At 43.9% G+C, this 21634-nt stretch overlaps 1 protein-coding gene across 4 annotated transcripts in view; it reads right to left on the bottom strand.

The window, feature by feature from the left end:
- Positions 1-21634, bottom strand: part of TMCC3 (transmembrane and coiled-coil domain family 3) — a 270396-nt gene that overhangs the window by 34732 nt on the left and 214030 nt on the right. Inside the window, exon 1 of one of the 4 annotated variants that reach the window (XM_036018558.1) lies at positions 2630-2765. The exons of 2 other annotated variants lie outside the window; for them this stretch is intronic. The gene's annotated coding sequence lies outside the window, so the exon portion shown is untranslated. Of the gene's footprint in view, positions 1-2107; positions 2590-2629; positions 2766-21634 lie in introns of those variants that run through there. One more of the 4 variants, XM_028533069.2, reaches the window with a different exon arrangement.

The following is a 21634-nucleotide window of genomic DNA, read 5'->3' as shown; positions in this document are numbered from 1 at the left end:
CCTCGTACAACCAAGATTAGAAAACCAATAATTTACAACAATAATTTACTATCAGAATAACACCCAGATCCGGCAGAGGATTTATCTGAATGGAAGCCGGGCAGCCAAGAAGTTGAAGTAGACGCATTCATCCGGACTGGTAGGAGAAGATAAGCCAGGCGGGCGCGGGGCTGGCTCGGGTCGGCAGTGCGCGGAGGTCGGGGGAAGGTTTGGTGCGAAGTCGGCGCAAAAGCCATCCGGCGCGCAAGAAGGCAGCGGTGATCCCTGAGTACGCAAGCTGCGGCTGGCAGACCCAGAGGGGTAGCGATTGTGGACCAGGGCAGAACTCGCAGCCCAGAAGCCCAGACAAGGGTCTGAGTCCAGGGGAACGGAACTACCGCCATTGTTTTCCCCCCCGCCCCGCTCCTGCTCCCGCCCGCCCCCACTTATAACGTCACAATCTAGCGACTGGAGCGCCCAGCCCTGGTGAGCACCTAAGGCTCCGCCCCCCACCGTAACAAGAGCAACCAGACCGGAAAAAAAAAAAGGAGAGACAGGGGGAAAAAAAACCATGTTTTCAACAGAGCAGATCAGTCCCCCAGGACTCATCCTTTTGAGCGACCAAGAATTAGCCAATCTATCAGATGCGCAGTTCAAAACACTGGTGATCAGAAAGCTCACGGAACTGGTGGATTTTGGACAAAATCTAGATGAAAGAATGCAGATTACCATAAAACAGATGCAGGAAGACACGCGGAGGAGAGCCAATAGTGAAAGGAAGGAATATGAGTCTCAAAACAATACAGTGGACCAGAAGGAAGATAGAATCAACCAAGCAGGAAAGCAGGATGAAATAAGAATTCAAAAAATTGAGGAAAAGATTAAGAGCATCCAAGACACCTTTAAACGTCCCAATATCCGAATTATAGGGGTACCAGAATCGGAAGGGGAAAAGCAACAGATTGAGCACGTATTTGAACAAATAATAAAGGAGAACTTCCCCAATCTGGCAAAGGGAACAGTCTTCCAAGAAATCCAAGAAGCTCAGAGAGCCCCAAAGAAGTTGGACCCAAGAAGAAACACACCAAGGCACATCATAATTACATTAGCCAAGGTAAAAACCAAGGAGAGAATCCTAGAAGCAGCAAGAGGTAAGGGGACAGTAACCTACAAAGGAGTTCCCATCAGACTGTCAGCTGATTTCTCCAAAGAGACCTTACAGGCAAGAAGGGGCTGGAAAGAAATATTGCAAGTCATGAAAGACAAGGACCTACATCCCAGATTGCTCTATCCAGCAAAGCTCTCATTTAGAATGGAAGGGCAGATAAAGTGCTTCTCAGATAAGGTCAAGTTAAAGGAGTTCATCATCACCAAGCCCTTATTTTATGAAATGCTAAAGGGACTTATTTAAGAAAAGAAGATAAAGAAAAGACATGTATAGTAAAAGGACAGCAAACTCACAAATATCAACAACCACACCTAAAGCAAAACCAAAAGAAACTAAGTAAACAATTAGAACAGGAACAGAACCACAGAAATGGAGGGCACATGGAGGGTTAGCAGCAGGGGGGTGGGAGGAGAAGAGAGGGGGAAAAGGTATAGAGAATAAGTAGCATAGAATGTAGGTTGAAAATAGATAGGGGGAGGGCAAGAAAAGTACGGGAAATGTAGAAACTAAAGAACTCATAAGTATGACACATGGACATGAACTAAAGGGGGAAATGTGGGTGGGAGGGGGGTACAGGGTGGAGGGGGAGAAGGGGGGAAATGGGACAAATGTAATAGCATAATCAATAAAATATATATAAAAAAATACTCAAATTAATAAATGTGTTCAAATACTTTAATGTCCAGAAAATGAAAGAAAGATTATATTTATTTTTTGAGCAATATACTGAAGACTTCTGTGACACACACGCACACACAAAGCCACAAACCGAATATGGATTTCCCATGACATCAAGCAGCTCACGAGGCGAAATGGAACCTTCACTGGCCCACAGGGAGCCTCGTGTCCGGCCGGCACCATGGGGTGCCTGAGGGTGGCCAAGGAGCCCTGACTCTCCAGACCCGCACAACGACCCCCCCCTCCCTGTCCCAGCCCACAGCTCGGAGGCAGCCAGCATACCTCTCTCTCTCTCAATGGGCTGGCAGTGGCTGACGCCGCCAAGTCAGTGTTACACCAAGTCACACCAAGTCAGCGTTACGAAGTCTGAAGTTTCCAGGGAAGGGAGGACTCAAAGAAATCCACTTGCCAAGAGATCGATGCTAAAGTACAGAGTCAGATTCCAACTCGGTCTGGTTAAACCCTAGATTACTTTCGAATTGACAGAGAAGTGGGAGGGCAGCTGGCTCCTTCCCAGCCAGTAGTTGGCACACTCAACCCAGATATTTGTTCATCTGTGAAGTCATACCCATTGGGTTTACATTTTTAAAGGACTAAAGGTGATTCATCAGGAATCTAGGCAGGCTAAATACCTAGAAACCTGGTGAGAAATAGCAAGGGATTTGGGCAAGCACAAAGACAAATATTAAGGGAACAAAAATATGTATTTCTTTTAAGCTTCTCATAGAACATTAATAACCACAAAGCTCTACAATACATGTTTACTCAGTCTGGTTGAAGTAGGAGAGGGGTGAAGAGACTCACCAAAGGCCACACAACAAATCCGGAAGCAGACAGGACCAACAGCCAGCTCCCACTCCTGCCAGAGAGGGATCTGCATCTGCAAGGCAGGCGGCTTGATACTTGAGCAGCACCTCCACATGACTCACCCTGGACTTTGGAGACACTGCTCACATATCTCTGGGTATTCCTGTGTTTGTCTTAGAGAAACTCTACACCCTGAACTGTAAATCAATATAACTGCCAGCAATAATACACTATATTCAACCCACTACAGGACAAATGGGCTCTTTGTGCTGCCAGAAGAAAAGATACACATTCTGCATCTTTGCAGGGAGGCTGATGGAACAGGGTCTTGTTGTCACACAACCCTGGGATTGCTAGAGAACCTTAGAGGATGTTCAGTTGGGCACTCCCCCAGTTTACCAAAGAGGCTGAAACAGTCTCATTTCAACAGACTCAGGCTGGGCAGAGTCAATGCAAAGCAGTGAACTGAGCACAGGAAACCCCAACATGAATGAAGGCAGAACAAGCAGTAAATAGTCCAAGAGCCTAGGGAAGGCCAGTGACTCAAAGGCAGTGAGTGAAGCGGGAGAATCTTTCCTCAGTTGTTTCATTCATGAGACAGATGCTCACTGGTGCCTTTGCGTGTCAGGCACAGCGAGGCGCCCTGGAGTTGCAAAGTGGCACCCGCCCCCCAAGTCCAGTGTCAAGGAAAACAATGACAGCCACTGATGAGGGCCTGGAGAGGTGCACGTGGTGCTACAAAGTAATGCTTAGGAGGGGCAGCAAGGGGAAGGGATGAGGGGCTGGGGAGACAAGGTTGGTAGAAAGAAACTTGTCGGTCAGAAGAAGGTGCTTTGGGTGAAGCGAGTTCTGAATCAATTCTACAGACAGCAGGCAGGGATTCGGAGGCTGCACAGTGCAAGGAGAAGGCGGCAGGGGAAGAACTGAGTTGGCAGGCAGAGATCAGACCTTGAGGGTTCCGTTATAAATCATGTTTAAGTATTTGGATTTCAGCTGATTGGCCATGTGGCAGCTGCCAAAGGGATTAGAAAGATCAGATCCCTGTTTCAGAGAGGTTCTGAAGAAAGCAGGAGAGAAAATGCAGTTTGGTGGAGCAGACTGGAGCCTGCTGGAGCCATCTAAGGCAAGAGCTGGTGAAGGCTGGATACAGGGTGGGTGCAGGGGAAGGAGAGAAGGGCGTTTTAAGTGTCGCTGTCATGTCCTTTTAAGCATCAAAAAGGACTTGACAGCCATCGGCTGGCTGTGGGGATGAACAGGGGGAGTCAAGGCAAATCCAATCCAGTTTTTCATTCCATATCATGGCCAGTAAGATCTTCACAAGTTCTACAAGAGCTGAGAAGCTACCTCTGAGAAGAGGTAGAAGGAGTCAGAGGTTGGGATAGAGGAGGAGTCAGCTTCAGACACCCTGAATTTGACGTTCTTATTGGGTGATTCAGCAGAGATGTCCAGAGGAAGCAACTAAGGGGCCGAGAAGCAGAACTGGAGCCTTCAGCGACAGTGCTTTGGGGAAACTTAGGGGAGGACATGCATGGACTTTCAGGTCAGCAGACATGGTCAACTCCCAGCTCCGCCATTTAGTGGCTGTATGACCTTGGGCGAGTAAATTACTGTTTCTAAGACTCTAGTTTCATCTGGGGAAATTCCTCCTAGAAATTAATGAGATCAGAAAAGGATCTCATATCATGCCAGACACAGAAGATATTTCATAGTTTTTTGTTGCTCTTTCATTATCATACACTGCTTTGTACTATAATTTGAACATTAACCCCTGCAAGAGTACAAGCTTTCTTGTTGTCAGTCACTTGTCTTTAAGTCTCTTTTGACGTTCCTGCTATGAACAGATTCTCCAACATTTGAATCACCACAGAACATATAAAACTCAGGCCAGAACTGCCCAGGGGACCTGGGGTTTCCTGCCCTTGACATCAAATAACAAATGCAAAGATCTCAAAACTGTTGTGTGGTCTAAGTGATACTGATTTAATTGTGTTGGGGATGAAATGGGGGAGAAATGGAGTTTGGAAAAGAGAGAGAATGTTATCAGTCTAATAAAGCCTAGACAAAGTAATAGAACTTTATTCTTTGTATAAAACTATACTGTGATATTTAAGAGGAAGGATGTCTTCCAAGGTTAACATTGTACAGCCTCTGTCCTCTGGCTCAGTTCAAGGAGACCTTAAATAAATGTCAAATAATAAATTCTAGCAATGGATCTTGCTTTAAACCAAATGTTAAATCAACAGCATACTTTTTATAGAAGAAATATATAATTTCTTTGCTAGGCTCACTTTGTTTATTCTATTTATAATTTAAAATGAACATTTTAAAACTACAATGAAATTTAAAAATCAAATGGCATACAGAATTCAATTCCACACAGTTAAGCTTGTGCATTTTTCTTCTATTTTTGCCTTCACATTTGAGTTCCAACTTGTGTTACCTATTTTTATGGCCATCTTCCCTGTCTTAAAATATCTTGGTCATTAGATATTTTGTGTCATTTCCAATTCACATACTAAAACACATTCGTCATCACTTGTCCATTCCTACTACCTGGTACTTCCTTGATAGCTCCATATATTTTCATTCTTTCATTCACAGCCAATTCAGCATACCTGTTCCATGTTGGGTGTCACTCATAATTCACACACAAAAATCACCAAGTTTCTAACATACAGTTCCTTGACAATTGCCTCAAAGCTTTCTAGTCATTTGGTTCATGTAATTACTTTGATTGAATGTAAAGAATGATTTGATTTGGAGCTAGTCTTTGGGATTTGGTTTATTCCTGGCCGTCTTCAACCTGGCCACATGTGACATGGCTCAAGCATGACCAGTTTGAGAGGGTATTTTGGTCTCTCGGTGCTGAGGAAGAACATGTGCCCTCTGTCCCCAATGTGCCTAGTTGTGACCTGAGGTTCTTGCTGCTCTCAGGTGTCCTGGCCTCTGGATAGCTCCCTTAAACTCACAATACACCTGGCCATCCCTCTTAGCCAGCGTTTGTGATTTGACACCCACTGATGTTTAGACCCAAGATACCTCCCAGCTCCCTCCTGCCAATAGATGTGAACTTCCCATTCGTGAATAGACTCAACTTATTTTGTATCTATAAGCTCCTCTCCTGTCTTGTTGCCAGTAGGAGGCAAAATGAAGGCAGGTGGACAGCAGATTAGATGGTATCTGCCACACTAAAGCAGCAACATGCCCATATCACCTGGCTCCTGATCTGCACAGTCACCCCTGACACACTAAGGAGAGCCACACAGTCTGAGTGACTACTGAGACATGATTCTTTTGATTTAAACATTACTTTGAAACAGACACACAGACACCCCATGACTCATATTAGAGGTACTGTTTAATATGAAGGGCATCTCCTCCTCATAATGCTTCACCTAAAAATGCCCAGGGCATCTGCTAAAGGAGGTCATGCCCAGGAAACAGTTTATCACAATCTAGAACATGATTTTCTCACCAGCGCACTCTGCTCCAGGGCTGTCTTATATTCTTCAGAATCCAGTTCAGGTTCTGTGATCTCCTGTGACTTGAAGCACTCTCCTTGAAACTCTGGGGTTAGCTACTTGCTTTACCTAACCTTGCTCTCTTCTCTTCCCCCCTTCAGATACCTTTTAGTTTGTCTTTTCATTATGAAATATGTCATTTAATTCCTTCAACCAGAAGCCCTGAAGTGAGTCTCTGGCTCTGTTTAAGTAGACCCGGTCATTAGCGCTTTACCTGCTGTATCAGAATGAGCTGGGGCAGGAAAGTCTTTTGATAATAAAGGATTTCCCCAGTAAACTGATGCAGCCCTTTGGAAGGACATTTTGTTCCCATCTAGCCTTCTTTAAAGACACATATAACCTTGACCCAACAACTTTGCTTTTAGAAATTTATCCATATACGGTTATCAAGAAAGATGTACAAAAATATTCAGTACAGTAGTATGAAGCAAAACAAACATGAGAAAAAATTACCCTAGATAGAACTTAAGTTGTCTCTCAACAAGAGGCTCATTAAGTAAATAACGGATACATACGTCTTATGCAGAGCTTTCCATAAAGAGGCACAAGAAATAGAACAGTGCTTATCTCTGAGAATACAGGTAAGCTGGAAAGAGAGACTTCATTTTTCACCTTATGCCCTTTAGTGCTTTGGAATTTTTTCTCTATGAACGTTCACTTTTTATGTTAAGCTAGTTATTAGAAAAAAAGTGAACCTTCATAATATAGACTTATGTGTATGGTCTACTGAACTCTACATTAAACAATGGTAATTCATCTTTGTTAAACAGGAAATAGAACAAGAGTCACAGATAGAAACTCTATAGGGCAGATTTATATTGAAATGTGTTCATCATTAAACTTGAGGAACCCTGTGTCTCAGTCTCAGAAGACCAGCATTCTGTAAGTCCCTGAGGTATGTGTTATAGACTCTTCTACAATCTAATCAGCTTCACGGGCCCATCTCCCTGGTGCTGAGCAGGTGTGTTTACACTTAAAGTAGTTTTTACTCTGTCGACTGGGTGCGATAGGAAGGAGAGGGGTGGAAACCACAATCTTGGTCAAAATCTTAAAAAGAAAAACAAAACCCACAAAAACCCTTCAAGTTAAAAAAAAAAGAACTAAAAACCCAAGACTGATGCCCATGCCCTGTATAGAACTTACTGAATCTCTGGATTTGGGAGTCCAATCTCTGGATTTTTTAACAACTTTCCAGTAACCCCTATGTTGCTGGTACTGTCTCATGCACATCAGGAGTGACTACACTTAGCAAACACAACGTCTTATTTAAAGGAAATAAGATAGTACAGAGTAGAAACTCCTGTGAACAAAAGTGTTTGCTACTGTACAATCCTAAGATTTTAAAACAAGTAACTCACTGACAGGGAGTCTGGAGCTGGCACTGGGTGTAAGCAGAACCCTCCAGGGCTTTCCATCAGGCCAACTCCTCTGGCTCATTTGAGGGGGTCAGGGGCAGTACGTGTAACAGCCATCTTTGGGGATAGAAGGCAGCTTGAATACTGTAGGCCAGTGTTGCCCAAATTGTGGCTGCAATCACCTGACTGCTGAGCTAGGTTCAGGGGTGGAACCTGGGCATCTGCATTAAACAGCTCTTTTTTTTTTCCCAAACAAAGTCTGGTAACTGCTGAGTGAGTCTGGTATTCCCTGAACATTCAACTGAAGATCACCGGGGGCTACTGCCATCCTAGCCCCACCCCAGACCTAGTGAAACAGAAACTGTTAAACCAGTACCCTGGGTTACTCTTATAAACCAGGAAGTTTGAGAAACACCAATTTAGTTCAAACTCTGCATTTAAGATAAGGAATCATGACCCAAGAAGTTAAATAATTATCCCAAGGACTTAACAGCTGACTTATAATAGCTGGGTCACCGGAAACCTGGTGAGCCAGTTCTTGCCTTTTAAACCAATACCAACTATTATGTCTATCATGAGTATCTGTGAAGTTTCTGATTCATCACAGTGAGGCTATGAGTAAGTGACTAACGAAGTCTGAGCCCAGAGGACACGGCAGAATGCACCACTGGTTTAAAGGGTGACTGATTCTGTAAGCTGTCCAATGTTCGCCTGCCACTGGACTCTTTCGCTTTCAGTATCAGGATGAGGAGAAGCACAGAGCAGCATAACTGGCAGCACAGTTAATGCAGCCCCTCATGTTTATAATCGGGCGAAGGGGACTTGAAGTCCTCAGATCTCACTATTTCTTGGTCAAATACGACACTGCAGTGAATAAACTCTACTAATCATCCACTTTGGGTGACAGCATCAGCAAGCACCTTGCTGTGGGGACAAGTCAGAGGACACTCCTATAGAGATTCCACAACCTGGCCCTGGAACCAGCACCTCTGAGCCCATCAGAGAGAAACACGGGTGGGAAACTGAACACCCGGCTTGGACAGCGCACAGGAAGATTCAGCTCTGGGAGAGTCTGCCTCTCACTGGCCCCCCCACAGGGTCTCACAACTCACAGCTGGAATCAGCTTCACGAAGAGGGTGCTCCATTTCTTTTCCACCTTTGAAATCAGAATCATCTCCAGTTAGGTTCTTACCATTATTATTTTGAATTAAAAAATTGTTTTTCATGAAGATATTAAAAAGGATGGATGAATGAATGAATGAATGAATGAATAAAAGCGAAGTTGTAGATAGATCTTTTGGAAATAACCACTGACCCCTATGAGCTAATGATAACCCAGTAGGATCCAAATTTGCAATGAAGACTAACATTAATTCAGGAAATTAATGGGACCTCTCCATCCCAAGGCACACAATCCAAAAAACACATTCATCCGGTCAGACATTTTCCATACTCTGATTTTTATCTTTCTTGGCACACCCGACTCTCTAATAAAGTCACAACCCTTTGTTGCCATGGAACCCAACCACACATGGAGTCTGTTACTATGACTTCCCTGCAGGTCTAAAAAAAGACCTAGTGACCAAAAGAACAGCTCTTTAAAAATTTTTTTTTCTAAAGCACAGAAGCTCCAAAAAGAATCCAACCCTTTTATGTCCAATGAAGTTTAAATTTTCATGCAGGGTACTTTGAACTCTTGAGCCAAAACTAGCCAATGTTTTGTACAAATTTTTCAGCTGGGACATTCCAAAGAAGAAGATTTTATAAATAAGTACCTGGCAATGAGGGTAAACACATTCTTATACCATATTCATATTTCTTCCTTGTTTTTCTTCCAGGCAAACTTCCTGAAATTTGAGTAGCTATTTAGTAAACATGTGTCAATCAGCAGCTACTAAATTGCAATATTCATTTCTACTAATACTTAATTTTTGCCAAGAGCTCATTATTTCTCTGTAAAGAAAAGATCATCTAAACAGCACAATCAGCCCTGTGTTCTGTCATAGCTGGAGCTGGACTACATCTGTGGAGACAAATATCTGAGACTAATAGCAGAGCTATTTAAGGAGAGAGAATTAACATCTGCTGAGTGCCTACCATGAGCCGAGCACATGTCTGTCATCATGAAAACCCTGCAACAGAGGCCTTTTCACATCTCTGTTTTGCAGATCAGTACTAAGTCAGAGAGCTTAAGTAGCTTCCCCAAGTTGCCATGCTAGATTGGTGGATTGGTGTCTGACTCTCAAAGCCAAAGCTACTCACTCATTCCACCAACATTTAGTTCTGGCCTCACAGGTGCTATGCGCTTTTTTTTTGGCTTCTTATTCTTTACAATAGTATTTTCAGCCCGTAAAACCTGTCTGTAAAGAGGGCCTGGTGTCTGTCTTTATAGGCAAAAGGTGCCAGTACCTACCTGTACTGGCTGTACCCACCTGTAACAACTACCACATCTGCACGGCAGCAGCTAGCCCTTGGGAGAGTAAGTGCCCCGGCTGCTTCCCTAAGATGACATGGAGGCAGACACCTACTGCATCCTTAAAAGGCTGGCCACCAACACAGCCTTCCAAGCCTGGGCTCTATAGTGGGGAGGACTGGGAAGCTCTTGGTCACTGTTCTCATGCAACGTCCGCAACAAAGTCAAAGCCAGGCCATGCACCTCACAACAATTATTCTACGCAACCCTGATTTTGGACAACCAGCTTCGACAAATGATTGGGAGGAAGGAATGTGTTAAAGCATGGAAGTTAATGTTGAGGTTCTATTATTAATCATACCAGATGTCCGACTAAAAAAATTTTACCTATTTCCTTGTATAATGAATACAGCTACTTCCATTAAAAGAAATTTCAGAAAACAAAATGAAATACAACTTCACATCCACTAGGAGGCTAGAATCAAAAGACAGCTAACAAGTACTGCAGGAGATGTGCAGAAACTGGAAGCCTCATAAACTGCTGGTGGGCATATAAGATGGTACAGCTGCTTAGAAAACACTCTTGGTGATTCCTCCAAAGGTTAAACATAGAGGTATCCTTGGTATATACCCACAAAGCTCCTAAAGCCCTTGGAGTTTCCTAAGTTATGAGAGTGGTAAAACTGAAGTGGGTCTCTTGGGTATGGATTCCAGGTATATATATACCCAAGAAAAATGGAAACACATATCTACACAAAAACTTTTACACAAATGTTCATAGCAGCCAAGAAGTAGAAACCACTCAAATGTTCATTAACTGATGAATAGATAAATACAACATGGAATATCCGTACAGGAAACACTGGTTGGCAAGGAAAAGAAACAAAGTACTGATGCACATTGCAACATGGATGACCCTTGAACACATTATGCTGACTTAAAGAAGCCAGACACAGAAGGCCGCATTATGTCTAACTCCATTCACAGAAAATGTCCTGAACGGGCAAATGCATAGAGGCAGGACGTAAACTGGCACTGCCTTGGCCTTGGGGTTTGGGGAGGGAGGAAATGGAGAGTGCTGTTAATGGGCATGGAGTTTCTTCCTGGGGTGCTGAGACTGGCTGTGGTGGGGGCTGCACAACTTTGTGACTGCACCAAGAATCCCTCAACCGCACGCTTCAAAACGGTGAACTGTACGGCATATGAATTGTATCTCAATAAAGCTGCTATTTTAAAGATAGAAAAAAGAAAAGCCAACACAATTCCCCCCTTTTTTTGTTTTATTTTTTGGTTGTACTATTACATAAAGAAGCCCAAGTGACAAGACTTGCCTGACCTTGGACAAGTTACTTTGTCTCTGCTCTCTCTGTGTCTTATTAAGAAACAAGACTCTTCCCTGAGCCAAATGCTCTCTTTGCTCCCCCTGAACAGAGAGGAATCTGCAATGTTTTACCTGAGAGGAAAAACCACTCAGGTGATGTTCAAACTGGGAGTGAGACCCGGTCTGCAGCCAGGCAGGGATCCATCCCACTCTAGCTGAATCTTTTTAAGCTTTCTTTGTTTGGATCTCCCCCTCACTCCAGCCTCCGTGTCACGGTGGATTCCTAAGCACCTGCTGTGTGCAAGGCTCGCTGCCAGACCTTTAGGTCTCAATCCACAATCCGTGGGGAGACTGGTATCCCTTCCACTCTACAGTGCACAACAGACGCAGAGAGGTTATGCCAGGTGACCAGGGTCCAACAGCCTCAACGTGGCAGACAGGATCTGAACTCAGAACCAGAATCTGAGCTGCTTGTTCCTACATCTGGGTTTTTCAAATTGGGTCCATACACATATTCTTGGGTTCCATGAGTCTGCTACAAATACTTTAAAATGATATGTTTAGTTAGATGGTAAAGAATATTAACAGAACTGCTGGGGGATCACAGTGATAACCACCTGCTAATCGAGTACTGCCCTGGTGTTTCAAGGCCTTCTGTGTTTCCACTCATGTTAGGATTTCTCCCGTTGTGGGGTCCATAGGAAACATGAAGGCTGACAGCATTTGTTTCCTAGGGCTGCCGTAACAAAGGGTGGCTTCAAATAACAGAAATCTATTGTCTCACAGTTCTGGAGGCTGGAAATCAAGGTGTGGGCAAGGCCGTGTGCCCCTAGAGGGGCCAGGGAAGGAACCACTCCTTCCTCTGGGCTAGCTTCTGGTAGCCGCAGTCATTCCTTGGCTTGCAGATGCATCACTCCAATTCTCCGTCTTCACATTTGCGGTGTCCTCCCCTCTTTGTCTTCACATCACCTTTCCTCAGTGCGTGGCTGTCTCCAGATGCCCTCTTTTTATAAGGATATGGGCGAGTCACACTGGATTGGGACTCACCCTAATGGCCTTGTGTTAACTTAATTACCTCTGTCAAGACCTTATTCCAAGCAAGGTCATATTCTGAAGTACCTGGGGTTAGGCCTTTGTAAAGGAAACACTCCCTCCTGTGTCTCCTCTTCTCTCACACTATCACCACACTTCAGGTCACCAAATGTGTGTGTGGTTGGCGGGGGCAGGGAGGGGGCGGTGCTCACACTGAACAATTCTGCACCAGCAGCTGGGGGGTCCTACAATTTAACCCTGCTCTGACACCCCCTGCCTGGAGATAGCATCAGATCCCACGGGGTAAGGGCTCTGTACTAAAGACTGCCTCCTACCCTTTGCAGGTCCAGGCTGTTACCAGCACTTCTGACCAACCAGCTATAAACTGGAGGTTCTCATGACTCCCTGTTGGTGTGATTAATTTGCTAGAGCAGCTCACAGAACTCAGGTAAGCGCTTACTAACTGGATCAGTGGATTATTGTGAAAGGATATAACTCGGGAACAGCCAGTGAGAAGACAGGCACAGGGCAGGGTGGGTGGGAAGGGGAGCTGAGCTTCCGTGCCCTCTCTGGGAGCCACTCTCCCCAAATCTCCACGTGCTCACGAACTGGAAGGTCTCCCATCCTTCTGGGTGTTTATGGAGGCTTCCTTAGGATGGCAGATGACACCATGGGCCACTGGTGACTGCACCAACCTCCAGCCCCTCTCCTTCCCTGGAGGTGGAGGGTGGGACTGAAAGTTGGTTCCCCTGGCAAGCAGCTCCCTCCTCAGGGGCTTTCCAAAGGTCACCTCATTCACACAAACTCAGGTCTGGTTGAAAAAGGCTTCTTTATATTAATAACAAGAGAACCATTTCTGCTTTATCACTGTCATCACAGGAAATTCCAAGGGTTTTAGAAGCTTCACATCAGAAATGGGAACAAAGTCTAAATATATATTTCTTTCATTTACATTATTACTGTTACTCTATTACAGTTGTCCCAGCATCTCCCCCTTTGTCCTCCTCCGCCCAGACCTCTCCCGCCACAGTCAACCCCCTCGCTGTTGCCCACGTCCGTGGGTCACGTGTACATGTTCCTTGACCCGTCCCTTCTTTCCACTCTTATCCACCCCCCGCTCCGGTCGCTGTCAGTCTGTTCCTTGTTTCCATGCCTCTGGTTCAATTTTGCTCACTAGTTTTATTTTGTTTATTAGATTCCTCTTACAAGTGAGATCATATGGTATTTGTCTTTCACTGCCTGGTTTATTTCACTTAGCATAATGGTCTCCAGTTCCAACCATGCTGTTGTAAAACAGGAATTCCTTCTTTCTTTCTGCTGTGTATTCCATTGTGTAACTGTAACACAGTTTTTTGATCCCTTCATCTATTGATGGGTATTTAGGCTGCTTCCAGCACTTGGCTTATATATATAGTGCTCCTATGAACATAGGGGTGCTTAAGTTCTTTTGAATCAGTGTTTCGGGATTCTTAGGGCATATTCCCAGTAGTGGAATCACGGGGTCAAAATTTTAAATTTCTATTTCTTACTATAAATCACAGCATTACAGACTTCAACATATCTTTCTGAGGGGGATAAAATTTAACCCATAACACCTGACTTTAACTACAAATGATGCAGCAGTTCCAGATGAGTGTCAAATGATCTCTCAGTGAACAAAGGTGTCACACACAATTTTTCTAACAAAACAGTTAATGAACTGAGCCTTCGTATATGATACAGTAGGTAAGAGAAGCATTCCAAATGCAAAAAAAACCCCAAACAAACAAACACAAAACCCAAAACCTGTCCTGTAGTCGTCACTGCCAAACTGTACTGACACTGAGGAGTGATTTAGGTTATCTGTATATAAAGCTGATGTTAATTTAAATTGTTACTATGTTTGAATTGATACCAAGAGATCTGATCAGATCACTGGGGAGGAGAAGGGAGGAGCAGTAGGAGGAGGCAATGGTAAACAGTCTAGGACAGGGCTGTCTGAGAAACTGAAGGCCTCCAGAGAGCATGGAATTATGGGCTAGAAGATTTGAAATAAAAGGGCTTCCAGTCAGACTGGCTGGCTCACTCTCTCTTCTTCCTCAAGGATGCCTGACTGATTGTGCTGCAGCTGCCTGCCATTTCCCAACAGATGGTATTTTGGATGGGAAGGAACTCTTGGTGTTACAGGGTGCAGCCAAGAGGAGGGACCCAAAAAGGGATATGGAATGGAGTCCAGAACTCAAGGTGTCTAGGAAATGTTAGGATGTCCTTACCCCTCCCCACCACAGGTGTGGGTTGGGGGAAGGGACAAATGGAGTAGGGCCATTGAGAGCTGATTGCATAGCAACAGCTTTGCAGCTAACCTCCAGTGTGGTCATTTAACATACCTATAACCTTTAACTGGTTGCATAGATATGTTAAACGGCTGTGGCCAGGCTCTGAGCCAGGGGAAAAGAAGTAACTTCCCCACCAAGACATAACTGGGGGGCATGTCCCCTGAGTTACAGCACCTGCATGGGAGCTTGGAGAAGAATGGCTCCAAGACATGGGGCCACACCTGATCAGACCCACTATAGCAGCCCAGTAAAGCTGGAAGGATACAGGAGTGTTGTTAAGTGTAGCCGATTGTGGGAGGAGTTGGAAATGGGGTTGCAGAGGAAGACTGGTGCAGGGATTTAAACCTGGACTCGGCCTCCATTGAGGAGGGAGAACCACTCAGCTTTGCCAGAGTGGGGACTCCCACAGCCATTGTGCAGAGAGGACCACACAGCTGTGGCAGTGCAGAGAGAGGAGCACTCGGCTGTGGCAGTGCAGAGAATCATGTGGCTGTGGCAACAGAAAGGACAGCCATGCGGCTTTGCCAGAGTGTGGACCCCTGCAGCTTTAGAAGGGGGAACCACCACCGGGCTTTAGTAGAGATCCCAGCAACACAGCTGATGGTGCCGGGAACCGAGGGAGGCCTACCAGCCGAGACGGATTACTGGGAAGAACCGGGGGCTGCCTGAGCCATGGACTTCTATTTCTTTTCCTGAGATATGGTACCTCAGACCAGGCAAAGGGGAAGGAAGGACTGCGTGTGTGTTTGTGGGTGTTTTAAGGGACTTTGGGATTTAGATGAAGACATTAGGTCACTACTTTAAGTCTGTACAGCATTAAATATTTCCTTTCCTTTTCTCAAATCTCTGGCATTGAGAGATGTCTTTCCTATAAGGCAGCGGACATAACGGGCCTGGGGGGGTTCCTTTCGGTAACAGTATATCGCCCTTGGCCCCCTGTGTTCTGTAACACTGGTGTGGTCTAGGATTAGGTTGGCCTGGCAGAAGGTGGTAGGGTCATAGGGTCATTCTTCTTTGGGTGTTCTACAGGGGACAAGCTCCAAGGCAGAAGCCTGCCATTCTTCCAAAATTATGTAGCTTTTGTGTCTTACGTTGTTTTAGTTTGTAAACTAACCCTATAGAAATAAGATAATTAGATCAGAGGTATCCAAGACAGCTGCAAAGTAGCTGGAAGTTCCATCCACTTGCCCCCAGATCCTGACCTGTCTTGCAGCTAAACCACAGAGCAGTCAACGTGAAAATCCAGTTGAGAGCGAGTGAGAGTGGGTGGGAGTGTGTATGTGGATGAGTGTGCAGGGTGTGTGCACGAGTGGGCAAGAGCCTTCCCACCTGCAGGGTACTTATGAGTGGGCGGCCCGAGCTCTCCTGGCCAGAGCCCAGCACTTCTGGCTGTGCAGGTTTGGGACAGGAGACATTCTGAGGAATTTAAAATATCCTCCTCAGGAAGAAGTCTCTGGAGTAACTGCACCTCAGCTCCCAGATGTGTCTCTGACCTTCCACCCTGGCAGGGCTGCGCACCCTACTGCCGCCACGAGCCAGGATCTGGGGACTGTGGTACTTACTGGAAAAGGGGCTAGCGTCTCCCTGAACCCAGACACCACAGGAACCACACACAGGACAGAATCTGACTGAGGAGGCTGCAGTTCAGCTTAGGAGCCACAAACTCTTGGGGCAGAGAGAGAAGCCAGGGTGGTGGCTGGCTGCAGAAACAGCGTAGTGGGAGCAGGCCTGCCGAGGCTGAGAATCACTGGAGGGAGCAATGAGAGCACCCCTCCACCGCCTGTGTTAGAGCATGCCTGCAGGACTCTTCCTAGCGCCAGCCGGGAGAGACCCAGAGAGAAACTTTATCTAAAACTCTCAGAGGCTCTGGCGGGCTGTGGCCAGCCCTGACCAAGAGAGATTTAATGCTTTCTGGGGTTGGGGGAGCGCATGGAGAACAGGCCCCCCAGGGTTTGGTGTTGCAATGGGGGGAGGGGTGTCACACAGAAACTCTTCTAAAAGAGGAGCTGAGGTGAGATTCATGGCCCAACAGGGATTCCTTGCTCATGTGTACCCAAGGATGGCCAGGAGCTGAACTCCTGACATGCGCTGCAGCCAGGCATGTACCCTCACAGGCACTCATATTCAACTCCCTCCTGCGAGATTACACATTCTGTAGATCAGTGAGGCCAGGCTCAGGATATGGGCGCATATGTGCAGGGGAAAGCTAAAAGCTCTGAAAGGGCCCTTTCTACCAGACACTACAAACAACACTGTTCCTCAGGCCCTGATCCACTGAAACCAGCAGAGCAGAGATTGGAGACAAGAGCAGTAAGAGGTGTTGAGGGTCACACATGGCCTCTGTGCCTAGACAGAGCTGTTGTCTGCACCAAGCACGAAAGAGCTACCCTTTTACACGGATTGACTGTTCACAGGAAACAGATAGCTAATTGACTAGAAACCATACATATTGGAAAGATTCTGGGACAAACCAAGTTGTGTGGTAAGGGGGTGGGGAAACACTCCCATCATCTTCTCAGAAAACTGAATAGCAGCCCCTTGGGGATGACCAAGGGTTCCCACCCTCCCAGTCACACCAGAGGCTCCCTCTGGAGGTAGGTGAAGATGGTAATGGCATCCTTTTAGGATGTTAAATGAACCATTCTGGACCCTGTGCTGATAGAAAGCTGGCTGGGCAGTACAGTGGGGACCAGCCAAATCTTGAGACAGCCACAGACTGTGGATCACTTGTAGTCTAGAATAGTCTGCAGAGAGCCAGACTGGGACACTATCTGACATTACCAGGGGTGGATCCAGAATGAGAAGACAGTGGTAAACAATGGATTCTACAGAGACGAATTCCACCATGGCCTTCTTCATTATTTTCTCTTCTGCATAGCTTTTTAACATTCATTTCTTTTCCTCTAAATTTATGCCTACTATTTCACTAGCTTTTTAAAGTTCATTTCAAATCTCATATTTTGCTCCTTCCTTCTCTTATTTTACCTTTGTTCCTCTTATTTTTGTTTTAAATTTTATTTGTTCTCTGGCTATGACTTGTTTCTATTCTGCACTCTTACTATTCCTCCCCACTCCAGCCTCTCAAAGCCATTTTTCTTGTCATTAGTCATCTCACATTCTTTTTCCCATTCTTAAAATACCCTTACTCTCTCTCCATCTTTATCAATCTTTGCTTGTTGTTTGTTGATATTTTCTTTCTTCACTTTGTTTCTATTCCCTACGCTTATTACTTCCCCTCCCTCTACCCTCTCAAAATCATTTTTCTTTCAGTTAGTCATCTCATATTCATTTTTCCTTTCTTATAATAGTCTTAATCTCTTTACACATTTATTAACATTTACTCATTTGCTGTTGATAGTGTGGTTGTGGGTGGGAGTTATCATCGCAAGTGTACATTTTGTTTCCTGGGTTATTTTGTTCTGGCAGCACCTGTACAACAGCATGCAAGATGTGGTGGGCTGTGTGACTCTCAGACCATCAACTGGAAGTAAGAATACACCAAAGAATAATCCAACAACAACCAAAACCCAATTATAACAGGGAACACACATAAATAGCATAGAGGGCACTGCAAGAACATCCAGGTCAGGAGATCAAGGAGACTGAACCACCTGTGGGTAGGAGTCCCACAGGTCTCCTACCACAGAAGGTCATACCACGAAGACAGGGGAGTCAAAACAGGTCAATCAAATATGCAGAAACAAACAAGAAGAGTCACCTAAAATGGGGAAACAAAGAAACAACCCCCAATCAAAAGGAGAGGAGGAATCCCCAGAATGAGTGCTAAATGAAATTGAGGCAAGCAATCTATCAGACAGAGTTCAAAACAGTGGTTATAAGGATGCTTAAGAAGCTCAGTGAGAACAACAAGAAACTCTATGGAAGCTATAAGGAATTTACTAGAAACTACATCAGCATGAAAAAAGACATAGAAACTACCAATAAGAGCCAGGAGGAAATGAAAAGTACAATATCTGAAATAAAGGAATTAAAAGCAGGCTAGATGAAACAAAAGATTGAATCAGTGAGCTGGAGGACAAGTTGGGAAAAACACCCAGACAGAACAACAAAATGAAAAAAAAAAAAAAAGACTCACCAAGAATGAAGAGGGTTTAAGGAAGCTGCAGGACAACATGAAATGTAATAATATTGATATCACAGGGGTAAAACAAAAGGAGAAGAGGAGCAAGGGACAGAAAATCTGTTTGAAAAAGTAATAACAGAAAACTTCCCTAACCTGATGATGGAAAATGTCATGCAATTTCAGGAATTACACAGGGTCCCAATCAAAATGAACCCAAAGAGGCCCACCACAAGACACATCATAAATAAAATGGAAAATTAAAGACAGAGAGAATGTTAAAGTGAGCAAGGGAGAAACAGTAACATACAGGGGAGCTCTGATAAGGCTATCAGCTGATTTCTCAACAGAAACACTACAAACCAGAAGGGAATGGCAAGAAGTATTTCAAGTAATGAAAAGCAAAGGCCTGCAAACAAGACTACTCTACCCAGCAAGGCTCTCATTTAAAATGGAAGATGAAATAAGGAGTCTCCCATGGGGAAAGAAAGCTAAAAGAATATATCTCCACCAAACCAGCATTGCAAGAGATGCTAATGGGGCTGCTTTAAGAAGATGAAGAAAAAGGGAACGACAGGAACAGAGGTACAAAGGGAAAAACGGCAACAAATATGTGCCTATCAATAATAACCTTAAATGTAAATGGATTAAATGTTCCGATCAAAAAACATAGGATAGCTGAACAGATAAGAAATCATGACCCTCATATATGCTGTCTACAAGAGACTCACTTCAGAACAAAAGATCTATAGAGACTGAAAGTGAAGGGATGGAAAAAAAATATTCTAAGCAAATGGACATGAAAAAATGCTGGTGTAGTAATACTTAAATCAGACAAATAGACTAAATAACAAAGGTCATAAAAAAGGCAAAGAAGGTCACTACACAATATTTAAGGGAATAGTCCATCAAGATGTAACCCTTGTAAACATATAACACACAACATAGGAGCATGTAAACATATAAGGAAAATCTTGGAGGACTTCAAGAAAGATATTGACAGCAACACATTCATAATAGGGGATTTGACACCCCACTGTTAACTATGACAGATCTTTGACGCAAAGAATCAACAAAGATATTGTGGCATTGAACACCACTCTAGATCAAATGGATGTAATTGATATACACAGAACCTTCTATCCCAAAGAAGCAAAATACACATTCTTTTCAAATGCACATGGAACATTTTCAAGGATAGATCACATGGTAGGACAAAAAAGAAGCCTCAACAAATCCAAGAAAATTGAAATCATATCAAGTATCTTCTCAGATCACAATACCTTGAAACTAAAAATCAACCTCAAGGAAAAAACTTAAAAAGATTCAAATTCATGGAGACTGAATAACAGGCTATTAAAAAATGAGTGGATTAACAATGAGTTCAAGGAAGAAATCAAAATGTATCTGGAAACAAATGAAAATGAACATACAACAGCTCAAAACCGTTGGGACACAGTGAAAGCAGTCCTGCAAGGGAAGTTCACAGAAATACAGGTCTACCCAAAAGAGACACAAAAACCTCAAATAAACAACCTAACCCTACATCTACAAGAACTGGAGGAACAACAAGAAAAAAAGCCTAGAGTGAGAAAAAGGAAGAAAATAATCAAGATCAGAGAAAAATTAAATGACATAGAAACTAAGAAAACAATTCAAAGGATCAATAATTCCAGAAGACAGTTCTTTGAAAAGATAAATAAAACTAACAACCATTTAACCAGACTCATCAAGAAGAGAAAGATAGAGGTATCAAATAAATAAAACCAGAAATGAAAGTGGAGAAGTTACAACTGAGATACAAAGGACTATAAGAAAGATGGAGCTGCCTTTTGATCCAGTGATTCCACTGCTGGGATTATACCCTAATAATCCCGAAACACCAATTCAAAAGAACCCATGCACCCCAATGTTCATAGCAGCATTATTTATAATAACCAAGTGCTGGAAACAGCTTAAGTACCCATCAATAAATGAGTGGATCAAAAAGCAATGGTACATTTACACAATGGAATACTATGCAGCAGAAAGAAGGCATTCCTACCCTTTGTGACAGCATGGATGGAACTAGAGACTATTATGCTAAGTGAAATTAGCCAGGTGGTCAAAGACAAATACCATACCATCTCAGCTATAAGAGGAACCTAATGAACAAAACAAACAAGCAAGCAAAATAGAACCAGAGCCATGGAAACAAGAAACAGAATGATAGTGCCCAGAGGGGAAGTGGGAGGAGGATAAGGGTGGAAAGAAGGAGAACAGACTAGTCAGGGAACATGTACGAATGATCCATGGACAAGGACAACAGGGTGGGGGATTGACTGTGGGAGCAGGGGGTGGGCTGGGCAGAGTAGAGCAAAGGGGGAACAACTGGGACAACTATGATAGAACAACAATAGAATATTTAACAAAAAAAAAAGAAAATTAATGGGGAAAATGATAGGCGCACTCAGATGTTAAAGAGTTTAGCCTTAATTGATATACTTAAGTGATTAAAGCTGTAACTAAAGAGTTAAAGAGTTTAACCTTAATTAATAGGCTTAAGTGACTAATGCAAGTGGAAAGCTGTTATTCCAAAATTGTGAAGCTTTTGAATAAAAACTCCTTTCCTTTTTTATAAAACCTTTGCCTCTGGAATTTTGCCCAGAGGGTGGCAGTGGGCAGCAGGATCCCAACTGCTGTTAGGTAACAGTATTTCTAACAGCATTCTCTGGTATTTGTTTGAAACTTTTCTTAAGAAAATGTTGGGGGAAAGTTTCCTCAGAATGTTGATGAAACGTTGCCAAAGTCTTTATTCTTAAAGAATACGTAAGTAAAAACACCAATTACCATCTCTGAACAAACATTTCTCCACAAGCCAAAAGCAGGGAGAAGATAAATTTTAAAATACAAAAATAAGAGTATTTTCCCTAATTAGACTTATTTTAATAAAAAATGTAGACAAGTCCTTAACTAATCACTTG

Source organism: Phyllostomus discolor, chromosome 2 (assembly GCF_004126475.2).
Source record: "Phyllostomus discolor isolate MPI-MPIP mPhyDis1 chromosome 2, mPhyDis1.pri.v3, whole genome shotgun sequence".
Lineage (NCBI taxonomy): Eukaryota > Metazoa > Chordata > Mammalia > Chiroptera > Phyllostomidae > Phyllostomus > Phyllostomus discolor.
Note: the sequence above shows the minus strand (reverse complement) of the source record. Positions and strands in the feature narration are given on the sequence as shown.